The sequence below is a fragment of the Poecile atricapillus genome, chromosome 19 (assembly GCF_030490865.1).
Source record: "Poecile atricapillus isolate bPoeAtr1 chromosome 19, bPoeAtr1.hap1, whole genome shotgun sequence".
Lineage (NCBI taxonomy): Eukaryota > Metazoa > Chordata > Aves > Passeriformes > Paridae > Poecile > Poecile atricapillus.
This window is the reverse complement of record NC_081267.1, coordinates 9,819,377-9,837,116: the sequence shown is the minus strand read 5'-3', so window position 1 is coordinate 9,837,116 and position 17,740 is coordinate 9,819,377. Positions and strand designations below refer to the sequence as shown.

Here is a 17,740-nt window from a genome sequence, read left to right as displayed (position 1 = left end):
GGCATTTGTCCTTGCTGCCCCTCACATCCCACTGCCCCACAAAGAGCCCCGAGCCACCCGTGAGGGACAGGCCCTGCTGTGCCAGGCCTGGGCTCAGGGCTTGGCCTTTCTGCTTCCTCCAACCTAGCCAGGGCTTGCTCAGCATTGCAGTTCCCTGCTCAGAGCCTTTGGCTCCCGGCAATCCTGGCCTCCAGGATCTGCTCTCGCCAGTCCCTGGGGAGCCTTTGGCAGTCCCTGCCCTCAGAGGGAACGATTGAAGCTCCAAGGGACTTGGAGTTTTGTTTCTGACTCCTGGAGCAGCTTCTTCAGACTGAAGGAGAGACAAAGGAGGATCAGGGAAAGGAGAAGGAAGCACGAGGTCAAGCACTCCCTGAATTCACAGCCTCCACCCATGGGATCATCACCCCCCATCCCACAGGTGACCAGGGAGGGGGAACTTGGCCCAGATATCCTGGGGTGTCCCTGGATTGGCTTTTTTGGAGGGGATGTTTGGAGAATGAAGAAATCCAAAGCTGAGTGGAAAATGCCCCTTGTGGGGACATTGTGGGGTCCCAGCATTCCTAAGTGGAGAGATGGAACCAGGGGAACTTTTTGGATTCCTGGCACTCCCATCAGCCTGGGACTGAGTAGACAGGTGACCCCCAGTACAAGTCTGACCCCCAGCAGCTGGGACAGGGAGGAACCCCTGAACACCAAAGGGGAGAGACCAGAGATGAGGAACTCCTGGGAGGCATTTTCAGGGCTGAACCTTGGTGTTTGGGAGGTTTTTATGGACCCCATGTCCTGGGTTGCAGTGCAAGATGTAACCAAAAGTATGTATTCTTTCACCATCTGTTAAAACCTGGTAGAGCTATTTTCTTTATCTCTTTCATGAGCCATCCCTCATAACTGGGGGATATCTTCTGTTAATGGGCCAGCTGTTAAAACCAGGTGGGGCAGTGTTCTTTATCTCTTCCACCACCCATCCTCCCTCCAGGGGGATATCTTCTGGTAATGGGCCATTGAGTCTCACTGCAGGACTGATAAAATTACATCATCCCATTGTGAGATGCTCCACCCAGGGGGAGGAGCCAAGCGTTCCTGACTGGATATAATTTCAGAATCAGAACACCACAGGCAGTCTTTCTCCACAGGATTCCCAGAGGAGAGACCAGACCCATCTACAGCATCAGAACTTCAGAGGTAAGATACACCCTTCTACGAGATCATTGCTTCAACAGAACCACATCTGTCACTCCAGGAGGACTGCAGACACCATTTAATCAAATTACTTCCAAAACCCTGACCAACAGTGTGTAAGGTTGCATTCTGCATTCTGATTCTGTTGGTGAGTTGTTTTTTGTTTTTTGGTTTTTTTTTTTTTTTTTTTTTTTTTTTTTTTTACTGCTGCATTTTCATTTTCCTTCATTATTAAAGAACTTATATTCCTTTTCCCATATCGTTACCTGAGAGCACTTTGATTTCAAGATTATAATAATTCGGAGGGGATGGGATGTTTACATTTTTATCCATTTCAATGGAGGCTTCTGCTTTCCTTAGCAAACACCTCTCCTTTCAAACCAAGACACCCCAGATGCCCTGGTGATTTCTAGAGAGGGACTTGAACAGAAAGACCTTCAAACTCAATGTGCTCATTCCTTGTTTTCTCCCAAACCAGGATTTCCCAATCCCAAAGCTTGGCTGGATGGAGAAGGAGGCTGTGAGAAAGAGGAAGATGCCCCAGGACACCCAGGCAGGTGAGGAGGAAGTCAGTGCCCCTTTCCCCCTCTCTCCTGCTCCATCTCCCAGCCCAGCCTGGCCCCCGGCTGCAGGACAACCCCACTGCCAACGCCGTCCTGTCGGGGACACACTGGGGGGATCTCCTTCCCCTTCCCTCTGGCACAGAGGCAAATCCCATCCTCTCCTTGTCCTTCCTCTTCCAGACAAGGAGCTGAGGATGGAGACCAGGGAGGAAAAATCCCCACAGCAGAACCTCATGGAAGAGGCCATTTTGAGCAGCTCCACAGTAAAGGAGTCCAACAGGGAGGAAAAGCTCCAGAGATCTTGCAGGAGGAGGAGCTCCAAACCCAGCCCAGGGTGCTCTGAGGAGGAAAGACCCACCCTGTGCCGGGAAGGCGGCCGGAGATCCAGCCAGGGCTCTGAGCTGGTGGTCCAGGAGCAGCTTCAGGATGGGGAGAAGCCCTACAAGTGCTTGGAGTGTGGGAAGAGCTTCAGCCACAGAAGAAACCTGGTCAGCCACCAGATGATCCACACTGGGGAATGGGCCTACGAGTGTGGGGAATGTGGGAAGGGCTTCAGCTACAACTCCAAACTCGTCATTCACCAGCGCATCCACTCTGGGGAGAGGCCCTACGAGTGTCCTGAGTGTGGGAAGAGGTTTCAGACCAACTCCAGTCTTCTCCTGCACCAGCGGATTCACAGAGAGGAGAGGCCCTTCCGATGCTCTGACTGTGGGAAGGGCTTCAAGCGAAATTGCACCCTCATCACCCACCGCCGCATCCACACTGGGGAGAGGCCCTACAAGTGTCCCCAGTGTGGGAGGAGTTTCTGCCACAGCTCTAGCTTGACAAGACACCAACGGAGGCACCAGTAAGGGAAGCTCTGCAAATGCCCCAAAGTGCAGGAAGAGCTTTCTCCACAGCTCCAGCTTCATTCCGCATTGAGGGCCCCACGTTGGGAAGAGACCTGGTGATCCATGTTCCCTGGGATCCATGCTGGGAAGACACCTTTACCTTTTCCTGCCTATGGCAGTGACATGATGTGAGATCAAAGAAGGTGTGGGTCTGGAGATGGCCCTGTCATTATATTCAGTCCCATCTCAGGTCGTTTCCAGGTGCAGGAAAAGGACTCCCTCTCTCTCACCAGAGAAAAAGGTTTTCATTTCCTGTCAGGAGGAAATACGTGGCCAGGAAAAAGCTGACGGTGGTCTTTTAGTTTTCCCTGTAAGTAGTTTATGTTATCCCTTCTGTTATACAAAGTTGTTTCTGCTCCTCTTCATTCATTATCTCGTTGCTGTTCTCAATAAATTGTTCTTATCCCAGCCCGGCATCTTTGCCTTTTCTGCTTTCCATGGGAGGCGAGAGGGAAGAGAGCGGAAGCGCGGTTTCAGCAAGACCAGGAAATTGAGGAATGCCATTCCTGAAGCCCAGCCCGTGGAAACCGAGCATCCCAGCTGATGCCAGGCCTGGTTGCCATGGGCAGCAGCCTTGGAAGCGGTTCCCTGGCTGGGTACTGTGGGAACCTCTTCCCTCTGGTGCCCAGGGACAGGAGTGGAGGGAGCGGCTGGAGCTGAGGCGGGCAGGTTTAGGCTGGATGTGAGGAAAAGGTTTTTCCCGTGAGGCTGCTGGGGCACTGAACAGGCTCCCCAGGGAAGGCTCCCAGCTCCAGGGCTGGCTGAACTCCAGCAGCGTTTGGCCAGCGCTGCCAGGCCCAGGCTGGGATTGTTGGGGTGTCCTGTGCAGGGCCAGCAGTTGGACTGGAGGATCCCCATGGGTCCCTCCCAACTCAGCCAATTCTGTGGCTCTGTGATCCCATGAGCCTGGGGATGGGACTGCAAATGGTTGCCATGGCAACGGGCTCTGGCTCCAGGCCTGAGCTGGTGTCCATGGCAACCACCCCTGGCATGGGGTCTCCATGGAGCTGCCAAGGGACTGACCATAGCAACAGGGGCTGTGATGGTTGCCATGGAAACAGACCATAGCAACAGGGGCTAGTGATGGTTGCCTTCCAAGAATCAGATTTGTTACAGGCTCTCCGAGGGGCTCTATGGGGACATTCCAAGAGTCTCCAGGCTGTTCAAGAGCCAGAATGTCACAGGCATTGACAGGGGTTCCATGGAGACCTCCCAGGGGTTTCTGGGGATGCTGAAGAGCCGTGTGGTCAGACACTGTCCCAGCAATTCCATGGTGACATCCCAGGGGACCTTGGGCTGCAAAGGCACCGCTCTGTCACAGGCACTCCCGGGGGCTCCACGGTGACATCCCAGGAGTCCCCAGGCTGCCAAAGAGCCGGGATGTCACAGACACTCCCAGGGCTTCCTGTCATGGGCAGAGTGGGAGCTTCAGGCAAAAGCTTTATTTCTTTATTGGAGAAACTCCTGCTGAGTCATGAGGTGGAGAAATGACACCCAACAGCCACCAGGAATCCTCAAAACCCTCTAGGATGCCTAGACATTTAAATTCCTTCTAAGAGAGGAGACTGGGGTGGCTGTCTACTCCAATCCTGGTCCCAGACTTTGTTTATGTGTAAAAGACTGGACAGGTGGAATTGAACCATAATGCAATTTGTCCCACAGAATTAACAATGGAATACCATTTTTTTTTTTTGTTGCCCATTGCCAAAATTGGTACTCTCCCTTAAACATTTCTTTTATTCAAGGGTATCTCCCAGAAAAAACCTGCTAGCTCTGGCTGGCCTTGGCCTCTGGTGGTCACCTCACATCAGCCCCTGAAAGAGTGCAGCTCTGTTCCTTTCTATGGAAAAGCTCCAGCCTCCTTGTCCAGGGACCATTTAGAATTTGGCATCCCAAATTCCATAGATCTAAGAATTGCTCCAAGACAAAAGCAGCCAGGACAGAGGGGTTAGGTTGGCCTTGTCCTCTTGTGATTTTCTTAGACTATAAGCAGTCTGTTTTCATTTGAAAACCCCTTGGAGAGGGCCCAGAGATCTCCCAAGGTGGGGTTTTGAGGCCTCAGGCACATGACCACTCTATAGGGACAAAGGAGCTCTGTGCTCCGTGGGGTGGAGACTGAGGACAGTGGAGGAGAGCCATGAGAGTGTTTAAAGAGCGGTTTTAGAGATGGTGGATCCTTTTGACATAGTGGAAAAGAGCCAGAGAAAGAAAGAATTGATGCCAAGTGCAGCTGGGGAGGCCCAGTATGAACACCAGGAGGAAGGAATTTGTGTCCCAGGGCAGGGCTGTGCTGCAACACATCCCCCAGATGGAGTCTGGAGCAGCCCAAGGCTTTGTGTGGCCAGGCAGAGGCAGGCAGGACACAGAGCTGTCAGCAAAGGAAGGGGCCAGCGAGATGGGGCAGTCGGGGGATGACGACAGCCTGCAGGGACAGAGGCGCAGGGCATGGACACCACAGGGCAGCCTGGGCTGGAGAGGGCACAGGGATGGGCAGCAGCTGCAAGGTCCTGCCAGAGGCAACTTGTGCAGCCCTTTGGCCATGGCTGCTGGCCCTGGGCCTGAGGCCAGCAGGGGACAAGTGACCCTGGCAGCCCTGGGGCCTCATTGCCTCCTTGTCCCTGCTCAGCAGCCTGGCAGGGGCCGCCCCATGGTGCTGCCCTTGGCATTGCACATCCCCACATGCCAGTGGCCCGGGAAGAGCCCTGAGCAATGAGGGAGGGACAGCATCTGCCTTGCCAGGGGCTGGGGCTCAGCCCTTGGCCCTTGGCATTCCTGAAACACATCCAGCTTTGCTCAGCACCACAGACACCTTTCCCTTGCTTGTCCCCAGCTGCCATCAGGGCCTCCAGTCTTCTGCTCTACCTGGAACCTGGGGACACTTTCTCACTCGTGTCTCTCATTTCAACTACAAGAAACTTCAGTGTTTCTGTCTGTGTTTGAATTCTTGAGAAGTTCTTGGAGCACACTCTGAGGGACTGAGTGTGATGCAAAGAGCCCCGAAGGCCTGAGAGGGTGATGAAAGTGCTGGTGCTGTGTCTGTGCTGCTGAGCTGGGCCGGGCTCCTGGCCCAGAGGCAGCTCCTGGCAAGGGCAGCGCTGCAGAGAGACAGCTCTGGCCAGGAGCAGCTCCTGAGCACAGCCCAGCAGGGCTGGGGCCCTGCCAGGGCAGCTCAGGAACACGAGCAGGCCCAGACAGAGCTCCCAGGGGCTCAGCACTGGCAGGGGCTGTGGGATGTCCCAGAGGGGGCTGTGTCACAGCGGCACCTCTGTGTCTGTGTCCTGGAGCCCCAGAGCAGCTGGGATGTCAGAAAGGGGCTGTGTGACAGCTCAGAGTGGGCTGTGTGAGGTCACGGATGGGGCTGTGACATGACAGAGTTTGTTGTGTGAGGTCACTGAGCAGCTATGGCATCTTAGAGGGGATTGTGTGACATCAGAAATCAGGGTGTGACATCGCAGTGTGGCTGTATGACATCACAGTGTGGGCTGGGTGATATCACTTAGTGGGTTGTGACATCACAGAGAGGACTGTGACACCACATGGTTGTGATAGGAAATCCTAGAGTGGGCAGTGACATCATAGAAGAGCCATGTGACATCTCAGGACAGGTTGTATGACATCACAGTGCCAGCTGTGAGATCATAGAGTGAACTATGACATCAAATGTTGCTCTGTGACATCACAGAGGGCTATGTGACATCATGAGTTGGTTTGGTGACATCTGAGAGGGGCTGTGACGTCACAAAACTGGTTGGGACATCACTGAATGGTGGTAAGACATCCCAGGGCAGGTTTGTGACATCACTGAGTGGGCTGTGACATCCCAGGTGTCTGTGTGTGATATCTCAGGGGGCTCTGTGAGATCACTGGGGAGGTCACTCTGCAAAGATCCCCCCCTCACAGTTCCCCCCAGAGAAGTCCAACGCTGCCCTTGCAGCAGCCTGTCTGCACAGAAACACTTCCTGGGCTCTCTGCATTTCCCTTCCCTCACTCTTGCCTCACTCACTCACCTCCCAACAACCCACTTGGTGCTTTCAGCTGCAAGGAGTTCAAAGCTTCTCTGTCCTTCAGGAACTGCTCTAATTCTGCCTTCAGCCAACTCTGGGGTTGTGTTTATTGTAGAACTTCCTGTGTGTCTGAAACATTCCTTGTGTGGTTCTGCCTTGGGGAAGGGGAACCTCCTTGGTGGCACCTTGGGCGTGGCACACACTTGAGGAAGGTGTCTGTTTTCCACGGGGAAACTCAGGAGTTTTAGATTGCTAAAATCAAAGAAGAAAACCCCTCTTTGCCTGAGTGCAGCCAGTTCTGTGAGCAAAGCAGGTCCCAGGGGAGTGAGGAGAGACAGGATGGGGCTGGGGAATGTGGAGCAAGGTTGTCCACACTGGGTCAGACCTCAAGGCACAGCTTCTCTGACCTGGCCAGACCTCCTTAGGAGCGACCCTGGATCAATATCCATCACTGAATGCTGCAATCACCTCTGCTCTAAAGAGAACAGGAATAAAAGACACCTTTAAAATAGGAACAAATATTTCTTAGAAGTTCTTTGAACTATTTCTCCAAAACTATTGTAGGAAACTTTCCTAAGAACTGCACCAGACCAGAGGGAAATCAAGGCACAGCCATGGTTTGTTAGGATTTGTTTGATCTTAATGAGCCCCGTGGTGCATTTGGAGCTGAGCCCTTGAACCTCAGGGCCTGAAAGGAGATTGCACAAATCTTTCCATGAGTCAAAGTCAGAGGAAACACCCAAAGTGTCTCCAGGCATTAATGGGTGCCACTGAGGTCCATCCCCAACACAGGCTCTTCATGGACTCCTTGGAGGAGAGAACTGGAGACCAGAATTGCACAAAAACCTCCCAGAGAGTCAGTGTGGGATGGAAAATCCAAAGTAGCTGAAAAACCCTGAATATCTCAAAGTATTGATGAGCCCCACTAAGTGTCAATGCAAAGCTCCCAAGGGACTCGTTAAAGCAGATAATTGGGACCATGATTGCACAAACTTCTCTTAGAGTCTGTATCAAAAGGAGATAGCAAGTATCTTAAAATCATTGAAGTACCTTGAAGAATTAATGAGCCCCACTCAGTGTTGTTACTGACAAAGCCTCTCAAGGGACTAATTACAGCAGATAATTGGAGGCCAGGAGTGCACAAACCTCTCAAAGACTCCAAAGCAAAAGCCAAAGTCCTTTGAAAAAGCTGCAGTCCCTGGGAGCATGAAGGAGCCCCCCAGGGCCATTCCTGAGCAAGGCTCCCCAGGGACTCCTTCCAGCAGATCCCTGAGGCCACTGGCATGTGGGCTAGGGGGGATGCTGAGGGCAGGCCAAGGGGGTGACAGTGGCCAGCCTTGCTGGGGCTGTGCCAGGAGGCCCCAGGGCCTCAGGACAAGGTGTCTCCTCACAGCCCTTGCTGGCACAGCACTGGCTGCTGTGGCCCAGGGCACCAAGACTTGGCTTCTCTTTGTCCCCAGCTGTCATCAGTGCCTCCAGTTCTCTGCTCTGCCTGGGGCCTGGGGACACTTTCTCAGTCACGTCCCTCAGTGGGACCCATTAAAAGGAAAAGAAACTTTGGAGTTGGATTCTGACTTGGAGTTCTTGAGAGCTTTCTTCCCCTCCCTCTCAGGGACTGATGTTCAGGGCCTCAGCACAAAGCCCCAAGAGGCTCATTAAAGTCCTGCTGCTGTGTCTGTGCTGCTGAGCTGGGCCGGGCTCCTGGCACAGAGGCAGCTCCTGGAAACCAAGAAGAGCTTCAAAAGCACATTTCTCTTGCTGAGCAGCTCTTCTGCCAGCCCAGCAGGGCTGGGGCACTGCCTGCAGCCACCCTGGGCACAGCCCAGAGGCACAGAGAGCTTCAATCAGTCAGGGCTGGGAAGGTGCTGAGAAGTGCCTGGGGCAGAATCACTGCCAGCCCTTGACACAGGAAGCCTCTGGCTGCAGGACAATGCAGCTGCAGCTCCTGGAGGCATCTCCTAAAGCTGGAACATGCCAGTGCCTACAGACTCTGTGAGTACATTCTGTGCCTGTCCCTTGTGTAGAGCAGCCAGGGGTGCCCAGGGCTGTCCTGCAGAGCAGGGTCCTGCAGCCCAGGGCGCTGTGCTGGGGCAGGGACTCTGCTGCCTGCCAGGGACAGCTCTCAGCCGGCCCGGGGAGCTGCTCCCAGCGCTGGGGAGAAGCTGTGGGGGGAAGGAGCCACCCTGAGCAGGGCAGGTGCTGCTGCTGAGAGGGGCTGTGTGGGGCAGGGCTGCTCCCAGCTCCAGACCTGCCTGGACACAGCTCCGGAGGTCACTTCCCAAAAGAAGGTGAGCCAGGGATTGCTGTCAAGATCAGGAGCTTTCCTGAGATTGTTTTCAATTTCTTGCTTTAAGCAGGGTGGGATAGCTGGGATGATGACAAAAAGATTTTTGCTTTTTATAAATTTTTAATATATTTTTAGGTCTGTAAACTATTACTATATAGTTATAAAATTATAATCCTTAATTAACTCTATTAAACTACTATTATATACTTTTATAACTATTATCCTTAATTAACTCTAATATGTTTCCTAACCTTTCTCTTAGATTTTAGAACAATAATCTCATTTTCTAAATACGTTTCTGAAATACTAAATTGTCTTATCATCAGGGAGAGGAGCTACAAGAAGAACATTTTGGTTTTCTGCATCTTTAATATATTTTTAGATCGGTAAACTATTATTATATAATTGTAAAATTTTAATCCTTACTTAACTCTATGAAACTGCTATTATATACTTATATAGTATTATGTTACGTTACGTTACATTATATTATATTATATTATATTATATTATATTATATTATATTATATTATATTATATTATATTATATTATATTATATTATATTATATTATATTATATTATATTATATTATATTATATTATATTATATTATATCCTTAATTAACTCTAGTATGTTTCTTAACCTTTCTCTTAGATTTTAGAACAATAAACTGACCTTCTAAATACATTTCTGAAATACTGCATTGTCTTATCATCAGGGAGAGGAGCTACAAGAAGAGCATTTTGTTTTGTAACCAGAATGTGAACAGTCATAACAAAAAGTGGGGCAAAGAAACCCTTGGACCTACTCTAATGGATTGAATCAGGGGTGTGTAACTAGGGCAGCTGAATCTCTAATTGAATGTTTCTGTTAAATATCCTAATTAATCAACCTTAATAAATAGTTGAAATAAGGGGCCGGGTGTGCCCCATCCCCACTGGGACACCTGGAAGCTTCCAATAAAGGTCTGGTTTTTACTTTACTGTTCTAACACCGTTACAAGGCGCTTTTTCCTCTTTTGATTATAGACAGCAGGGGCATGAGAGAAGCAGAAGAGGAATTGTAATCCCAGTATCACAGGACATTCTGAGTTGAAAGTGACACACCAGGAATATCAAAGTGATGTTGGAACATTTACAGAGTTGCCAGAATTGTAAGTTTGGGTGCTCAGTCTCTCGGCTGGGAGCCTCCTAAACAGCCTAAATGCACTGCTCTGATATTGTCATTGGTATCTGGGGCTCTCAGGGAGGTTCTGGCATCTGCAGCAGCTGAGTCAGGCCCTGCCCTTGTGATTGCTGCCAGGCAGGTGTGTCCATGGGAATGGGGTGTCCCAGCTTCCCTGTGACCTGTGGGGCTGTGGGCAAAGCAGTCCATGGGAAAGGGGAATGAGCTGAGCCCCCTCCCTGAGATCCCATCATGGGCACACCTGGGGATCTCCTTGCTGTGTCCTTCCAAGCTCTGAGCTGCCCTCCTGGCTGCAAATCTGTGCCAGAGCCTCTCAGAGTTCCCTGAATGTCCCACGGGGAAGGGCAGAGATGCCACAGCTGAGGAAATGCTGTTGGTTCTGCCAAGGGAGCCGTGAGTGTCCTTGGCAGAGGGGGGTGCTGAGCCCTTGCCCAGAGACCTTTAGAGAGGGTGAGACATTCAGGGATCCCTCTGCTCTGGGCAGGGTCTGGTTTATGCCAGGGTGACACAGGAGTGGGATTGTGCTCTGATTCCAGCCAAAGGTGCAAACCCAGGGCAGTTGGGAACAAGCCCATCCAGCCCCTCACCTTCCCTAAACCACAGGGAATCCTTTGCCTCTCACACCTCTCAGTGGGAAATTCTGAGTGCAGCAGAAATGCTGGGGATTTCAGACTTCAGAGAACCAAGAATGATTTGTGGGCAGGGAAAGAATGTCTAAAATTCCTTCCTGCTCTCAATGTCTTTTAAAAATGGGAGTAAAGATGGCAACAAGCCCTTCTGCATTAGGAGTGATTCCCCTGACAAATCCTGAATATCAAGCCTTGTCCCTCTGCCGCATGGCTACAAACCCAGGGCAGCAGGGCAGGGATGGCTCCTGGAGAGCCCCCAGGCACGGGCCTGGCTGCTCCTGGCACACTCAGACAGCACAGCTGGAGCTCAGTCAGGGACCTGGGTGAAGATTTTTACAGAGCAGGAACAAGGGTGGGTGAATCCCAGTGGGACAGTCTACAGGGAATGGCCCAGGTTTGACTCAAAGCAGCCTCTCCAGACTTGTCACTGTCCTTTATCCATGAACAGGTTCCCATGTGCAGCCACAGCAAATGTCCAACAGCAGCTCCATCAGCCACTTCCTCCTGCTGGCACTGGCAGACACGCGGCAGCTGCAGCTCCTGCACTTCTGCCTCTTCCTGGGCATCTCCCTGGCTGCCCTCCTGGGCAACGGCCTCATCATCAGCGCCGTAGCCTGCAGCCACCACCTGCACAGCCCCATGTTCTTCTTCCTGCTCAACCTGGCCCTCACTGACCTGGGCTCCATCTGCACCACTGTGCCCAAAGCCATGCACAATTCCCTCTGGGACACCAGACACATCTCCTACACAGGATGTGCAGCACAAGTATTTTTTTTTGTTTTCTGTGCTGCAACAGAGTATTTCCTCCTGACCATCATGTGCTACGACCGCTACGTGTCCATCTGCAAACCCCTGCACTATGAGACCCTCCTGGGCAGCAGAGCTTGTGCCCACATGGCAGCAGCTGCCTGGGCCAGTGGCTTTCTCTATTCACTGCTGCACACAGCCAATACATTTTCCCTGTCCCTCTGCCATGGCAATGCCCTGGGCCAGTTCTTCTGTGAAATCCCACAGATCCTCAAGCTCTCCTGCTCCAATTCCTACACTAGAGAACTTGGGCTCATTGCAGTCAGTGCCTGTTTGCTACTTGGCTGTTTTGTGTTCATTGTTTTCTCCTATGTGCAGATCTTCAGGGCTGTGCTGAGGATCCCCTCTGAGCAGGGACAGCACAAAGCCTTTTCCACCTGCCTCCCTCACCTGGCTGTGGTCTCTCTGTTCATCAGCACTCTCATGTGTGCCCACCTGAAGCCTCCCTCTATCTCCTCCCCATCCCTGGATATGGCAGTGTCAGTTCTGTACTCAATGGTGCCTCCAGCCCTGAACCCCCTCATCTACAGCCTGAGGAACCAGGAGCTCAAGGCTGCAGTGTGGACACTGATGACTGGATCATTTCAGAAACATTAAACTGCTGGCCAATTTCTGCAAACTACTTGTAATAAAAGTAATCTTTGCTACTTATTTTTGGTTTCATTTTGGAGGTTCTTTTTCTTTGTTTTACTTTTCAATATTGTCCAGAAAGAAATGTCATTGTTTGTGCCATTTCTCATTTTGTTTCTCTTCACCTTCCCTGTGGCCACAGGCTGTGTCAATATGGAGCTGAGGTCTTGGTGGCTTTAAAGGAACTAAAGGATCTCCCAGCAAAGTTTTCTCCAGAGATCCCCCTTTTGTTCCCTTCTCTGGAGCTGCAACAGCAGTGTCTGTGTGCAGAGCTGGGGGCAGATCAGTGCTGGCACAGCAGCTGTGCCCAGGAGCAGCAGCACTTGGTGTTGCCAGTGCTGCTCCCGTGCCACTGCCCCGCTGCCCTCCTGGCCCTGGTGTTGCTGCAGGGCCTGAGTGCTCTCGGGGCCGGGCACAGCCCTGGGGGTGGCAGTGCCGGGGCTGCAGCAGGGACAGGCCATGGGCACTGCTGGGGCAGCGCTGACGCCTCAGGCCAGGGCCTGGGGGCTCCAGGCTCCTTGCCCAGGCTCTCTCAAGAACACACCCAGGCCAAAGCTCAGCACAGAAAACCCCCGTGAGCAGCCCCAGGGTGGTCGTGGGCAGGCTGGGGGCAAACAGCATGGCTGGGGCTCTGCAAGGTCCCTGGGGGAGACAGGAAGGAGCAGCAGAGCAGGGGCTGATCCATCCCCACTGCTCTGGACACCCCAGGGCAGCGTCCCAGAGCGTCCTCATGGAGCTGCCAACAACATCCCCCCTGTGCAGCCCTGGCCTCTCCCCCAGCTCAGAGAGGTGCCGCATCCTTGCAGGCACAGACACGGCAGCACTGGCTCAGGAGCCCCTGTTTGCACTGCCCAGAGCAGGCGTCAGCACCCCCATGGTGCTGCTGTGGGGAGATGAACCTGAGGGAGCACAAATGCCATCAGCCCCTGGGGCCAGGCACGGCTGGGGTCGGGAGGGAAACCACTCAGGTTTGTCGTGGCCTCTGAAGTCACACAGAAAGTTTGTTCCCATGAGCTGTGAGTTTCCTGTGCCACTGCAGATGTTGTAGCTCAGAGCCAGGGCTGCCTGGCAGCCACCCCCAAAATGCCCTGAGCATTTCTTTTGCTTCACCTTTGCTTTCTTTCATCTTTCTGCTCCAGATTTCTTTCTATTGCCCACCCCTGTTCCCTCCCCTGCAAACAGCCCATCCCTGTTTGCCCTTTCCTCTCTGGCCCCACTCCCCATTTCAGTTCCCCACTTGGCACCATGGGAACGTCCCTTGGGAAGCAGGATCATCCTACAAGTGCTCCAGGAATTGTCTGCAGGGTCCTGCAGTGCCTCATGCTGCTCCCTTGCCGGAGGCAGCACAGGCCAGGGGGGCACATCTGGGCTGCTGTGTCTGGCTGTGGGGCTCCCTGTTCTGGGCAATGAGGAGGGGCTGGAGAGGCTCTGCAGGACTGACAGGATGGGCTTTGGGGCCTGTGTGGAGAAGCTGAGGGCCCTGGGCTGCTGAACCTTCTGAAGAAGAGGCCCAGGGCTCATCTTGTACCTGCTCCAAGGGTGGTTTCAGAGAATCACAGAATCAGCAAGGTTGGAAAAGACCTTGGAGATCATTAAGTCCAACTTGTGCCCTGACACTGCCTTGTCTCCCCTGAGCCTTCTCTTCTCCAGGATAAACAATCCCAGCTCCCTCAGCTGCTCCTCACATGATTTGTGCTCCAGAGCCCTCAGCAGCCTTGTTGCCCTTCTCTGGACACTCTCCAGCCCCTCCATATCCTTTCTAAATTGAGGGCCCAGAACTGGACACAGCATTTCAGGCGCTGCCCAACCAGTGCTGAGCACAGAGGAAGAATCCCTGTCCTGCTCCGGCTGGCCACACTGTTCCTGATCCAGGCCAGGAGCCATTGGTGTCCTTGGCCACCTGGGCACACTGCTGGCTCATGCCCAGCCTGCTGTCCATCAGTGCCCCAGGTCCCTTTCTGCCTGGCTGCTGTCCAGCCACTCTGTCCCCAGCCTGGAGCACTGCAGGGGTTGTTGTGGCCAAAGTGCAGGAGCCAGCACTTGGACTTGTTAAACCTCACCTTGTTGGGTTTGGGCCCTGGATCCAGCCTGTCCAGGTCCCTGTGCAGAGCCCTCCTACCCTGCAGCACATCAACACTCCCAGCCAACCTGGTGTCACCGTGGTTCCATGGGGCCCTGGAGTGTCACAATTGTCTCCATGATTCCCTGAGGCCTCCCAATGTCACAGTGTCCCTTTGGTTCCATGGGACCCCTTGGCATCACAAAGTCCCTTGGATCCTTGGGCCCCACAGTGTCCTAATGTCACCTTGGTCCCCTAATGCCCTGCAGTGTCCCAGTGGATCCTTGATTCCATGAGGTCTCTCAGTGCAGCAATGCTCTCCTTGGTTCCACAGTGTCACCATGGCCTCTTGGTCCCAAGGGGCACCACGGTGTCAAACAAGTTTCCTTCATTCCATGAGTCCCTGAGGAGCAACACTGGCCGCTTGGTTCCATGGGGCCCTGCAGTGTCCCAATGGCCCCACCATGACACGAGGTCCTGCTCTGTCACAATGCTCTGCATGGTTCCACAAGGCCCTGCAGTGTCACAGCGGCCTCTTGGTTCCATGAGCCCAAGTAAGAGGTGGCCTCTGGAGTAGCAAAATTCATCAGCAACCTCCAGGTGGCTGAGGATCCCTCCTCATCGGAGCAGGAATGAACAGAAATGGGCACAGCTTTCTGGCTATTTCAGCTTTGGGATGGGCCCTGGGCCTGGAGCAGGAGCAGCTCCTGAGGGCCCCAAGGCTGGGGCTCTTGTGCTGGCCTGGGCAGATGGGATGGCAGGAGGGGCTGCAGAGCTCTCAGCACCTCAGGGAGAGGGGAGCAGGGCACCCAGGGAGCCTCCTTTTCCCTTGGCCAAGCACCTTCCCCCATGGCTGGGGCTGAGGCCTCTCTGAGCTGCAGCTGCTGCTGTGCCCTGCAGAGGGGCTGAGGCCATGGGGCAGTGCCCGGAGCAGCCTGCCCTGAGCAGAGCTGTGGGGCCAGAGCCGGCTGGGCTGTGCTGGGGAGAGGCCCTGGCTGCTGCCGAGAGCTCAGGGCAGCTGGGACAGCTTGGAGGGAGCTGGGCTGGGCTCAGAGAGCCTGCCAGAGAAACCAGCAGTGTCCATCTCAGCCTGTGTGAGCGTGCAGGACTCATTGGCTCAACAAATCCACACATTGTCACAATGGTGTCCATGATACCATGATGCCCCACAGTGTCACAATGGACCCTTGGTCCCATGGAGCCCCCAGTATCACTGTGGTCCCCTTGCCTCCATGAGACCCTGTTGTGTCACAATGGATCCTTGGTTCCATGGAGCCACACAGTGTCAGAACGTTCTGCTTGGTTCCATTGGGCCCTGTAGTGTCACAATGGTCCCTTGGTTCCATGGGCCCTGTGCTGGTGCATTCCCCCCTCCCCTTCTCAGGCTGCCCTGCCAGCTGAGAAATGCTCCTTGGGGCTGGGCCTTGGCCAACAGCCCCTGGGCTCAGCTCCTCTGCAGCTCATCAGAAACACTGTCTGCTCCCAGGCACTGCTGCTGCCCAAGCAGCTCCTGCTTGCTTCAGGAGCAGCCCTGGGAACTGTTTCTGTTCCCTGCGTGGCACAACATCCCTGTTCTCAGCCTTGCAAAGAAAGCTGTTGATGCCAAGTGCGGCCAGGATGAAACATTGCTGTGCCTGAAGCCCCTCTCTTGGGGCCCTACAAACAGCGCTCCAAAAGGAGCCCCTTGTAGCTCTCCTGGGCCAGCCACCTCCCTCTGAGTGGGGCCTCTGTGAGCCGGGAACTCTCCCGTTTGCTGCACTCGGGGCATCCCCGAACAAGGACGGAGCCTGGGCCGATCCCCCCACTCCTCCAGGCTCAGCCCTTCGCCCGCTGGGGAGATGCCAAAGCATCCACAGGGAGCATTTCCCTGCCCTGCAGGGGAATTTCTCACAGCTGCCTTGCACTGCCTCTTTGTGTCTGTGTGCACACACCAGCGCTGTGCCCTGGCAAATGTGGCAGAAATGCTGCTCTCAGAGGGGCTGGAGTGCCTTGGAGATCTCAGTCAGTCAGGCCTGTGAGGAAGGTTCAGTCACGAGGTATAAGCTAAGTTAAACGCTGTGTAGTGTTTTCCTTTTGCTCCATTGTTGTTTAATATAAATTATAAGCTAATTTAAATACTGTTTAGTATTATTCCTCTGTTAATTTGCTCAGTCATAGGTTGTAAGTTAGGTTAAATACAGTAAATGCTGTTGTTTTGCTAAATTGTGACATTTGAGGTTTCAGTTAAGGTTAAAGGATAACTGAAGTCCTGTTAAGTTTGAGCTCTGTTAAGTGAGACAACTCTGGGATGTTGTCATGTGTTGTCATACAGCTGTACTGCGATGTCACAGAAGACTATGATGTCAAAAATTCAACCTGTGATGTCACAGTCTGGTCTGTGATGTCACATCCTGGTCTGTGATGTCACAGAGCCACCCTCTATGATGGCAGTCTCTGCTCAATGGCCTCACACCATCCTTCATGATGTCACAGTCAGCTCTGTGATGTCATAACCCCATCAGTGATGTCACACAGCCACCTCTGTGATGTCATACAGATACCCTATAATGTCACTGCACATACTTTGACATCACAACCAGGTCTATGATGTCATACAGCCATGCCATGATCTCACAGCCTTCTCTGTGATGTCACACAGTCCCCTCTATGATGCTGTAGCTGCTCAGTGAACTCACACAACAAACTCTGTGATGTCACAGCCCCATCTATGACCTCACACAACCCACTCGGAGCTGTCACACAGACCCTTTCTGACATCACAGCTGCTCTGGGGCTCCAGGACACAGCCACAGAGGTGCTGCTGTGACACAGCCCCCTCTGGGACATCCCACAGCCCCTGCCAGTGCTGAGCCCCTGGCAGCTCTGTCTGGGCCTGCTGGTGTCCCTGAGCTGCCCTGGCAGGGCCCCAGCCCTGCTGGGCTGTGCTCAGGAGCTGCTCCTGGCCAGAGCTGTCTCTCTGCAGCGCTGCCCTTGCCAGGAGCTGCCTCTGGGCCAGGAGCCCGGCCCAGCTCAGCAGCACAGACACAGCACCAGCACTTTCATCACCCTCTCGGGCCTTTGGGGCTCTTGGCATCACACTCAGTCCCTCAGAGTGTGCTCCAGAAACTCCTCAAGAGCTCCAAGTCAGATGGAAAAACTGAAATTTCTTGTAATTGAAATGAGAGACACGAGTGGGAAAGTGTCCCCAGGTTCCAGGTAGAGCAGAAGACTGGAGGCCCTGATGGCAGCTGGGGACAAGCAAGGGAAAGGTGTCTGTGGTGCTGAGCAAAGCTGGATGTGTTTCAGGAATGCCAAGGGCCAAGGGCTGAGCCCCAGCCCCTGGCAAGGCAGATGCTGTCCCTCCCTCATTGCTCAGGGCTCTTCCCGGGCCACTGGCATGTGGGGATGTGCAATGCCAAGGGCAGCACCATGGGGCGGCCCCTGCCAGGCTGCTGAGCAGGGACAAGGAGGCAATGAGGCCCCAGGGCTGCCAGGGTCACTTGTCCCCTGCTGGCCTCAGGCCCAGG

The 17,740-nt window shown here is 53.6% G+C and overlaps 1 pseudogene; it reads left to right on the top strand.

The window, feature by feature from the left end:
* Positions 1-17,740, top strand: part of LOC131586345 (uncharacterized) — a 982,094-nt pseudogene that overhangs the window by 24,710 nt on the left and 939,644 nt on the right.